Source organism: Ricinus communis, chromosome 1, assembly GCF_019578655.1.
Source record: "Ricinus communis isolate WT05 ecotype wild-type chromosome 1, ASM1957865v1, whole genome shotgun sequence".
NCBI lineage: Eukaryota > Viridiplantae > Streptophyta > Magnoliopsida > Malpighiales > Euphorbiaceae > Ricinus > Ricinus communis.
The window spans coordinates 27,664,849-27,676,287 of NC_063256.1; the positions used below are offsets into that span (position 1 = coordinate 27,664,849).

The following is an 11,439-nucleotide window of genomic DNA, read 5'->3' on the forward strand; positions in this document are numbered from 1 at the left end:
GTTGGAGAAAAATTTAAGCTTCTAGGTCATGAATAATAGAGTAGAATATGAGGCACGTGCCTTGGCTTGAAGACTCTACTGGCCATAGGTATTCAGAAAATGGAAATTATCAAAGATTCAATGTTAGTGGTATTGCAGGTTAGAGGGATGGGACCTAAAGGAGGAGAAGCTAATGCCTTACCATGAGCTTGTACAAGAGATAGCAAAGAAGTTCAAGAGATGCCAGTTCATACACATTAGGAGAGAACAGAACCAAATGGTAGACGCCCTAGCTAGGTTAGCATTGGTTTGGGAGGATCCTAGAAAGTCTAAATTCAAACTATTGATGATCACATTGTCATATGAGCCTTGCTATAAGAATAAAGAAGAATGGTTCAAGAGCACAGTAGATGAAGGTAAACCGTGGTATTTTTATATCTAGTGGTATCTATGTCATCACCTATTTTTTAGATCTAGATATCGAGAGAATTACGGAAAACCCGATGATAAAAGTTATTGCCTTTCTCGAGTCTCGGGAGATTAAGGAAGGGCGAATCCAAGTAAGGGTTGAGAATAATTGGACTTAGAATTACTTTTTTAGAATCAATTTGGACCCAATTGATAGAAACAAAGTTTGAGGGTTGAAACATTAGTTTTTACAAGTTTAGGGATAAAATTGTCAAAATTTTTGAGACTTTTACCCCTTAGAGTCAATCGGCTCCGCGTACAGTTGAATCGGCTCTACACAGAATCAAGCAGCTGAGCATAGAGCCGAATTAGCTCTATGGAGAGCTGATTGGTTCTACATAGTGTTGATTGACCATTTTCTAAAATTTGATGCTGTTTCAAGCATATTTTCAACCTAAAACGTCAAAATTAGTAAAAAAAAAGTTTCTAGAAGGTACTTATGATAATTATGGAATTTTTTAAATATTATTCTTATGATACTTGTTTGAATATAAAAGATTTAATTTTTTTATGTTAATCTGATAAAGGGAAGGGATAACTGATAGTTTATCTTTAAATAATTAAATATTTAGCAAGCATTAAGAAAGAACTATAAATTAGGAAATCATTTAGAAGGACAATAGTTTTTCTGAAATTTCAAAGCAGAACTGGATAATCAGCCCATCTTCGTCTCCTAAGACTCGTAGAATAACCAACTACAGTGACAACCTGAGAATTCTCCTATATCCAGCATCATCAACATCATCTTTCCTTTTAAATTGGTTCTTATATTTCTTTATGTTTTAGAAACATGGTTAGGTTTTCTATTGGTTTTTATGAGTTTTAAATTATTAGAACAAAATTTCTTATGAATTAACATGCTGATAAACTGATGGACATTGAATATGATAATATAAATATGCTAAGAATTGAATATGATAATAAGAACATGCAAGGTTTTGAATCCATTAACATGTTTGCTTTTGGTTTCTAGATCTGATTAAGTCAAATGATTACGGTTACATGTTAGATTTGTAATTTCTTTATATTTTTATAATTAAAGTTGGTTTTAAGGGTCCATGACCAAAATCTAGAAATTGCCATTTTGATTTACTGTTAGGATATTTTTATTAAATTCAACATAGATCTAAGATATTTCATCGAACTAACATTTTCATTTGTTTTGCTTTATTTTTTGACCTTCTATGCATGTAAAACTGGCTTTAGGACATAAAAATGCTCAAGAAATTGAAGAACCCCCATGGAAAAGCCCCATAGCCGATCAACTCAGTGCAGAGCCGTTCAGCCAATCGGCTCTATGCCTTGAGGTGACTGGCTATTCACCATTCAACCCTAATTCCTCTGATTTTTTTATGTATTTTTGAGATATTTATATACTGTAATTACTTTTAGGTGTTATCTCTTAAATTTTCTTAGTTGTAGGAGGGTTATAATAATTAGATTTACTTATGCACTTTATCTTTTGCCTTATTTTAATGAATGCTAAAAATATGCCGTATGATTGCCTAAATTAAAACTGGCCATATAGCCATTAGGCCTTAAAATTGGACTTAACATGAAATTGTAGTCCATTAGGTTAATTAATGGTAATTGGGCTTAAACTATAAAATCAACATAGACCTAGTGGGCTTTGCATGTTTTAATTAGGTTAATTGGGCCATATTAGATATAAGATCACCTAATTGGGCCTTATAAAAAAAGTAGTCTGTTTAGGGTTAAGGGCTGGAACTCAAAGCATAATTTGTGAATTGGGCTAGACTAGGAAGCCTTGTACTAATTAACTATTAAATTAGATTTATAACTTTGAGTATGGGCTGGGCTTAATAAAATGGACTAGACTTAGGTGGACCTCACATGCTGTTGTGTTTGATGTGTAGAAGTATAATTATTGCATTTATAGGAAATACCTTTAAAAATAAAATTAAAGACAACGATACATAAATATGGAAGTTAGCTTCCGGATCCATCTTTAGATTTGTGGCGTAAGTGTCAGCACTCCTTTTCTAGATTTAGATATCAATGGAAAAATGGAAAAACCTATGATGAGAGTTGCTGCTTTCTTGGGTCTCAAGAAGCGAAGGACAGGCACTTCCGAGGATGGGATCAAGGTTAATCCAGTTGGAATTAGCTTTTGGAAATCAATTTGGACCTAATTGTCACAGAAAATTAAGTTTGAGGGTCAAAATGAAGGACTAAACTACAAAATTTAAAACTTCTTCTACAGACCTAATAAGCTCTATATAGAGCCAATCGACTCTATGATAAAGCCAATCGGTTCTTTATAAAACCGATTGGATTTTAACTCCTCGAGATCATTCTTTTCGGACGATTTTACATCCAGATACAGATTCTAGAAGGTTTCCTAGACGATAATCATTATTTTTATCAATAATTATTTAAATTTTAAAAATAAAATTTTATTTTTATCTATATATTCTTAAAATCTATCCCTTTTTCTAAGGTTTCCTTTGAAACCCTACCTCTTAAATAGTAAAAGGTGTTTAGGGTTTCAAGGGGGAGGTAAGAATTGAGATTCAACCGTAAGTGAGATCAAGAGAGAAGAAACACTAAGAAAGAAAGAAAAAAGAGAGAAAGTCAAAAGAAAATAGAAGGAAAAGGATTAACGGTCGTAATTAGTATTTGAAGACTCAAGCCACTTAAGAAATAAGAATTTTAGGGAACTGGCCACTTACGAAATAACACTTTTGAAAACTTTTTTTCAATTGATAAAAGACTTCCTAAAGTCAGATCCAACTTTGGATTCCTACCAAGTTCTTGATTCAAGTGCTTCCTCATTGCCCGAGACTCACAGATCCAACATATACGGTGACAACCTGAGGGTTTCTTCCACCATACATCTACCTCAATCATAAAAACTAGTTCTTTTGTTCTTTCTTTTGTCTTTTCTTTGTTTTTTATATTATCTGCTCTTAGAAACATGATTAGAATTTTTATCTTTGATAAATATGATTAGATTAAGTTTTCATGAATATGTATGTTAATAGGGTTTTGAATTTGATAATTAGAACTAGGGTTTTGTTTTTAAATCTGATTCTTTTGCCAATTAGGATTTTATATTTAACTAAAAATATGTTATAGAGTTCATATTTAGGTCTTTCGTTAATATGATTTAGTAATTAAGCCTAAATAAAACATAATTCTTTGCTTTGATAATCTCCTATCAGTTTATAAGATTTTAGAATTTTTAGTGATTTAGGTTTTTTAGCTTTTGTAACCTTATTTTGTCTTTTTTCTATTTTATCTCATTATAATTAATTTTTTAACAAATGTGCATGTGAAAATTGGCTCTGGAGTGTGAGATTAGATCAGTGAAAAAAGGAGAATTGAAGAAATCTGCCAGTTGGACTCTAGAGCTGATAAGCTCTTCATGCTCGACCCCTTTATTTTTTGCATTTTTGGCATTTTTCAATGTATTCTTGGCCTCTGTATAGTTTTAGGTCTTTATGGTTTTACGATCATAGTTGTAGGCAGGTTGTAATAGCTAGGGTTTTATTTTCTATTTTATTCTCTTAATTATCTTTTGTTGATTATTGCATGTTAACCAAATACCTGATTACATGATTGATTAATTAAAATTGCCATATAGACTTAGGGCTAAAATACTGATCCAACATGAATTTGATAATCTAATAGGCTAATCCACTTTAACTAGGTCGAAAACCTAAAATCAAATTAGATTAGTGGGCTTTGGGATGTTTAGTTAGAATTTGTACTTAGTTAGGGTTGAGATCAAAATAAATAGGTCTTCTTATAACAAGTAGCCCAATAGGCTTAAAGGCTGGAATCCAAAGAGTATAACATATAATTGGGCTAGAATAGATTGGCCTCATACATAATTGATTAATAAAATAGATTAATAACTTTAAATGAGGGCTGGGCTTGAATAAAATGGGCTAGACTTATGTAGATTGTGTGTTGTTTTGTTATGCTTGTGTATAAAATGCTCGCATTTATAGGGAATATTTTGTTAAACAATAAATTTAAAGACAAATAAAAGTATTTCGGTGATTACCCGGGTGGCGACTCACATCTCCGCACTAGCCTCAGTAGGTTGAAAAGCCTTATAGTAGTCACTAAAGACACTTGGGTGCATGCCCGAAATCGTCGCCTACAATAAGCTTCCTGATAGTTGAGAAATGTCACTCATTAGTAAAAGTGTCCTAGAGAATTACCCGGGTGGCGGCTTCCATATCCATGCTAGTCTGTATGACTTATTATCGTGTTTCCAATTAGGTTGAAAAGCCTTGTAGTGCCGTAGCACTTGGATTTGCACCTGAACCACCGCTCACAATCTTAAAGAGGGAGTATACCCTAAAAAGGCTGCAAGCAAGGATAAGGCTATAATGCATAAGCTGTCACTCAATTTCCTTATCCATCAGGGTATAATCTACAAGAGAGTGCCAAATGGAGTGCACTTGAGGTGTGTAGATGAGCACGAAGTGTAAAGAATAATAAAAGAAGTCCACACGGAAATATGCAAAACCCACATGAGCGGTCCCTATCTGGCAAAAAAATCCTAAGCCAGGGGTTTTTCTGGCTAATGATGGAAGGAGACTGTGTTCAGTTTGTTAACAAGTGACACCATTGTTAGATCCACACCAATCAGATACACTCACCGCCTTCTAAGCTTTATGCAATGTCGTCTCCATGGCCCTTCTTAGCTTAAGAGATTGATATCATTAGAGAAATAAGGCCTGCGGCTAGCAACAGACATCGATAAATAGAGTCGCCATTGACTACTTGTCAAAGTGGATCGAAGCCGAGTCTTTCACGCGGATTGGGGCTAAGCAAATGACTAAATTTATGGCAAGGAATAATTTGCCGGTCTAGAGTCCCCACCATATGGTTTCGAATAATGGCGTCCAATTCCAAGCAGAGTTCAGGTCCATGATGGCAAACTATGGGATAGAACATCACTAGTCCTTGCTGTGGGCAGCGGTTCTGAATGCACATCCAAGTGTCTATAGCGACTATGGCACTACAAGGCTTTTCAACCTAATAGGGAAAATGCTAACCAGTCACAGAGACTGGCATAGAGATGGGGAGTCCCCACCCGAGTAATTCTCCAAGACACTTTTACTAATTGAGTGGCGTTTCTCGATTCAATAAGGAAGCTTCACCACATCTAGATATGGATCTGGAAGCCAACTTTCTTGTTTATGTATCCTTATTTTTAATTTTATTATTTAACAGGCTATTCCATATAAACACAATAATTATATCTTTACAAGGCTTTTCAACCTAATAGGGAACACGCTAACTAGTCATAGAGACTAGCATAAAAATGGATTCGTGATATGCATCATTTTATACATATTTACATGCCCAATTGTTTACATTTTTGTGCATAGTTATCTCGTTTTATGCCAGAATCACCTGTGTTTTGTTTCCTTTCACGTTTCAGGTCATTATCGAGGGACATTATCAATAATCGAGGGAAATACGCACAATTACAGACTAGAATCCATCAAATTGAGTAAGGACTAGCATTCGAAGGTTAAGCACGGCCTGGACTCCGGCCGTGCTGAACCATCAAATAGTTGCCCTTCAAGAGTGCCATTTTGGCATAGTTTCCGAAGCCACCACGGCCCGTGGTGGCTCAGCACCGGCTAGGGCACGGCTTGGAAGGAGTCGCGAGTTGCGGAATGCGGAGGTCCACCACGGCTTGGACTCCGCCTGTGCTAATCAGCACGGGCTTAACCACGGTCGTGCTGAAAGAATTATATAGGCAAAAACGATTTGCTAAATTAGGGTTTGATTTTCTGACTTGATTTCACATATACAAGCTTAAACCATCTTATTCCAGACTTCAATATTTGACCTTAGAAGATCATTTCATCTATTGAAGGAAGGATTACAATTGTTTTAACATCAAATTGAAGATCGAGACAAGATTTGGGAGCATTCAAGAGGCAAATTAGGGTTTATTATTCTAAATTGGGAATTTAGGGTTTTTCATCCAACTTGAAGAAGAAGGGTGTACATGCCTTCAATTTACTTTTCTAAATCTATTCTTTACTTTATGTTGCTTATTAGTATGAGTAACTAAATTTGTCAAACCCATTTGGGGTTCCTATGTTGTTGGATTGATTTTAACGCTTATGAGAGTTTGATTATCAATGCTTGTCTCTTCTTGCTTTCATTATTAATGAGAAATCACTTTATTCATGAGATGTTGTGAGTTGTGGTATTCAGATTGCTTTATGTAATTGAGAAATTCATTTAGTAATTGGAAATTTGAATAGCAAGAACTGGTTAATGATCACTTAGAGATAAGGGTAATTGACTAGCCGGATTAAGAATTAACAAAGCTTAATAGAGGCGGGTTAAACCTTAATGCTAATCAAATAATTGATAGAGATAAGGGTAATTGACTAACCGGATTAAGAATCAACAAAGCTTAATAGAGGCGGGTTAAACCTTAATGCTAATCGAATAATTGATCGTTAGGAAGAGATTCCAATTTTAGGTTATTAGGTTTAGGAATTCGGTTATCTCGAGAGGGAGACCGAATTCGGTTAGGAATTCACCAGTAATTGCAATTGGTAACCAATATAATCTCTATCTTCACTAAAATCCAACTAGCTTAGGTGCCCTAGGGTTTGCTTTTTCCTTCGAGATTTTTCCTAAATCCTTTCAGATTATTTGACACTTAGTTAATCGTTTGTTCATATTTAATCATAGCGTAATACTTCATCGATTTTGTTTAGGTTAGATAACATAAGACACTGCAGTAGGTCTAGGATCACCCTTTCCTGAGAATACGACCTTGATATTCACTATTTGTGCTAGTCTGCATCGATAGGTTCACTGCCTTAGATTTTAGCTACATAAATAGCATATCAAGTTTTTGGCGCCGTTGCCAGGTAAATTTTTATGTGAACTAGATTGAATTTGTGTTTATTTTGTTAATCTAGCCATTTCTATTTTCCTTGTCCTTTCAGATCTTTATTTATTTATTCTTTAGTATTATATTTATTCTTGTGTTCTTTGGTTGTTGTGTATCCATTTCAGGTAGTTTATGACTAGAAGCTCTAATCCTACTACTGTAGACCTTCTTGCTGAACCTGAGCGATCCCTCCATTTGTTGAGGAAGCATATGCAAGAAGAAGAGGAGGCGTGGATAGAGTTTGAAGCTATTGTGAATCGACTAGCAGAGATGGGGGACAACAATCGGGCTGCGGATGAAACCAGAACTATGTGCAAGTTTGCTAGACCTTCTCTTGAGAGGACACAAACGAGTATATTGCGACCACCTGTGGCAGCCAACAATTTTGAAATAAAGCCAAATGTAATACAGATGGTGCAAAATAGTGTACAATTTGGGGGACTGCCGAGCGAGGACCCAAATGCTCACATTGCCAACTTCTTGGAGATCTACGACACCTTCAAGATAAATGGAGCAACTGATGATGCCATTTGGTTGAGGCTGTTTCCTTTCTCTCTAAGGGACCGAGCGAAAGATGGTTGCAGTTGCTCCCAGCCAACACTATCACAACATGGAGATCATTGGCTGAGAAATTTCTCTACAAGTACTTTCCTCCAGCTAAGACTGCTAAATTAAGGAATGACATTTCTTCTTTTAGGCAGATGGAAAATGAGAGCATGTATGATGCCTAGGAGAGGTACAAGGACTTGTTGAGATGCTGTCCATACCACGGTCTACCAGTTTGGATGTAGGTTCAGACATTCTATAGTGGTTTGAACCTTGCTACTAAACAAATGGTTGATGCAGCAGCAAAAGGAGCGTTGAACAGTAAGACACTCGAGCAGGCTTAGAACTTAATAGAGGAGATGGCCATGAACAATTACCAGTGGCAGTCTTCTAGGAGCCGACCAGTGAGGTAGGGAGTGGTCAATCATTTGGACTCCACAACAGCCTTGGCAGCTTAAGTGGAGCTTTTGACCAAGAAGTTAGACTAGATTCAGATGCCGGTTCATGCAGCCCAAATAAGCTGCAAATTTTACGGTAGCCCGCACTACGGTGCAAATTGTAATGCGGGAGGTATGTTTGATTATCAATGCTTGTCTCTTCTTGCTTTCATTATTAATGAGAAATCACTTTATTCATGAGATGTTATGAGTTGTGGTATTCAGATTGCTTTATGTAATTGAGAAATTCATTTAGTAATTGGAAATTTGAATAGCAAGAACTGGTTAATGATCACTTAGAGATAAGGGTAATTGACTAGCCGGATTAAGAATTAACAAAGCTTAATAGAGGCGGGTTAAACCTTAATGCTAATCAAATAATTGATAGAGATAAGGGTAATTGACTAACCGGATTAAGAATCAACAAAGCTTAATAGAGGCGGGTTAAACCTTAATGCTAATCGAATAATTGATCGTTAGGAAGAGATTCCAATTTTAGGTTATTAGGTTTAGGAATTCGGTTATCTCGAGAGGGAGACCGAATTCAGTTAGGAATTCGTCCACAGGTAATTGCAATTGGTAACCAATATAATCTCTATCTTCACTAAAATCCAACTAGCTTAGGTGCCCTAGGGTTTGCTTTTTCCTTCGAGATTTTTCCTAAATCCTTTCAGATTATTTGACACTTAGTTAATCGTTTGTTCATATTTAATCATAGCGTAATACTTCATCGATTTTGTTTAGGTTAGATAACATAAGACACTGCAGTAGGTCTAGGATCACCCTTTCCTGAGAATACGACCTTGATATTCACTATTTGTGCTAGTCTGCATCGATAGGTTCACTGCCTTAGATTTTAGCTACATAAATAGCATATCAAGTTTTTGGCGCCGTTGCCAGGTAAATTTTTATGTGAACTAGATTGAATTTGTGTTTATTTTGTTAATCTAGCCATTTCTATTTTCCTTGTCCTTTCAGATCTTTATTTATTTATTCTTTAGTATTATATTTATTCTTGTGTTCTTTGGTTGTTGTGTATCCATTTCAGGTAGTTTATGACTAGAAGCTCTAATCCTACTACTGTAGACCTTCTTGCTGAACCTGAGCGATCCCTCCATTTGTTGAGGAAGCATATGCAAGAAGAAGAGGAGGCGTGGATAGAGTTTGAAGCTACTGTGAATCGACTAGCAGAGATGGGGGACAACAATCGGGCTGCGGATGAAACCAGAACTATGTGCAAGTTTGCTAGACCTTCTCTTGAGGGGACATGAGTATATTCGCGACCACCGTGGCGTACCAACAATTTTGAAATAAAGCCAAATGTAATACAGATGGTGCAAAATAGTGTACAATTTGGGGGACTGCCGAGCGAGGACCCAAATGCTCACATTGCCAACTTCTTGGAGATCTACGACACCTTCAAGATAAATGGAGCAACTGATGATGCCATTTGGTTGAGGCTGTTTCCTTTCTCTCTAAGGAACCGAGCGAAAGATGGTTGCAGTTGCTCCCAGCCAACACTATCACGACATGGAGATCATTGGCTGAGAAATTTCTCTACAAGTACTTTCCTCCAGCTAAGACTGCTAAATTAAGGAATGACATTTCTTCTTTTAGGCAGATGGAAAATGAGAGCATGTATGATGCCTAGGAGAGGTACAAGGACTTGTTGAGATGCTGTCCATACCACGGTCTACCAGTTTGGATGTAGGTTCAGACATTCTATAGTGGTTTGAACCTTGCTACTAAACAAATGGTTGATGCAGCAGCAAAAGGAGCGTTGAACAGTAAGACACTCGAGCAGGCTTAGAACTTAATAGAGGAGATGGCCATGAACAATTACCAGTGGCAGTCTTCTAGGAGCCGACCAGTGAGGTAGGGAGTGGTCAATCATTTGGACTCCACAACAGCCTTGGCAGCTTAAGTGGAGCTTTTGACCAAGAAGTTAGACTAGATTCAGATGCCGGTTCATGCAGCCCAAATAAGCTGCAAATTTTACGGTGGCCCGCACTACGGTGCAAATTGTAATGCGGGAGGTATGTTTGCTTCGAGTAATAATTCTTCTTCTATTGTTTCTGCTGACATTCAACAGGTACACTACATGGGTAATGCACCTAGACAGTAGAATAACCTATACAGCAACACATACAACCCCGGCTGGCGTAATCGTCCAAATTTCGGATGGAGAAACAACAATCCTAGGGTCCACCGAGTTTGAGCTCGTGACCACCACGAAGCGAAGAAGTATACCATCACAGCCCCCTCCACCAATCGAGAAGAAATCTAACTTGGAGGAGCTGATGATGAAGTTTGTCACGTCGACTGAGATGAGATTCCAGTAGACAGACAGTGCTCTTAGAAATCAGTAGGCGTCCATTCAGAATTTAGAGTCAAATTGGGCAGATTTCTAAGATGCTGTCTAAGAGGCCACAAGGATCTCTCTCCAGCACAACAGACTCAAACCCTAGGGAGCATTGCAAGGCTGTCACCTTGCGATCAGGTAAGCAATTATCTAGCTTTCTACCATTAGCTGATGATGAGGATGTTTTCATGCAGGATAAGCTAACTAGGAAGGAGCCAGAGCTTGAGACAATGGAAGAAGAAAAGGTGGAAGACAGGCAGAAGAGCCCTATGAGAGAGTACCAGCCACCAGTCCCCTACCTTGCTTGACTTAAGCAGGAGAAGGTTGATAAGCAGTTTAGTAAGTTTTTTGACTTGTTTAAACAACTGCGGATTAACCTACCTTTTGTTGAAGCTATTTCACAGATGCCGAAGTATGCCAAGTTCTTAAAGGAAATCTTGAGTAACAAAAGGAAGCTGGAGGATTTGGGACTAGTGACTTTGAACGAGGAGTGTTCAGCTATTCCTCAAAACAAGCTGCCACTCAAAAGGAGAGATCCAGGGAGTTTTACTATTGCCTGTATCATTGGCGTTAGCTGATTTAGGAGCTAGTATAAATTTGATGTCCACTAGTCTATTTGATAAGTTAGGTTTGAGTGAACCTAAGACCACTAGGATGACCATTCAGTTTGCTGATAGGACAGTTAAGATTCCTAGGGGCATTATTGAAGATGTGCTTGTTAAGGTAGACAAGTTTAT

At 37.1% G+C, this 11,439-nt stretch overlaps 2 non-coding genes across 2 annotated transcripts; both read right to left on the reverse strand.

Annotated features, from left to right (window-relative positions):
• Nucleotides 1-8,025: 8,025 nt before the first annotated feature.
• On the reverse strand, nucleotides 8,026-8,132 carry LOC112534191. Its single transcript, XR_003078496.1, has one exon. It is a non-coding gene; the product is annotated as a small nucleolar RNA R71 (small nucleolar RNA).
• A 1,796-nt stretch (nucleotides 8,133-9,928) lies between these two features.
• LOC125369084 lies at nucleotides 9,929-10,035 on the reverse strand. Its single transcript, XR_007214577.1, has one exon. It is a non-coding gene; the product is annotated as a small nucleolar RNA R71 (small nucleolar RNA).
• Between the last annotated feature and the right edge of the window lie 1,404 nt (nucleotides 10,036-11,439).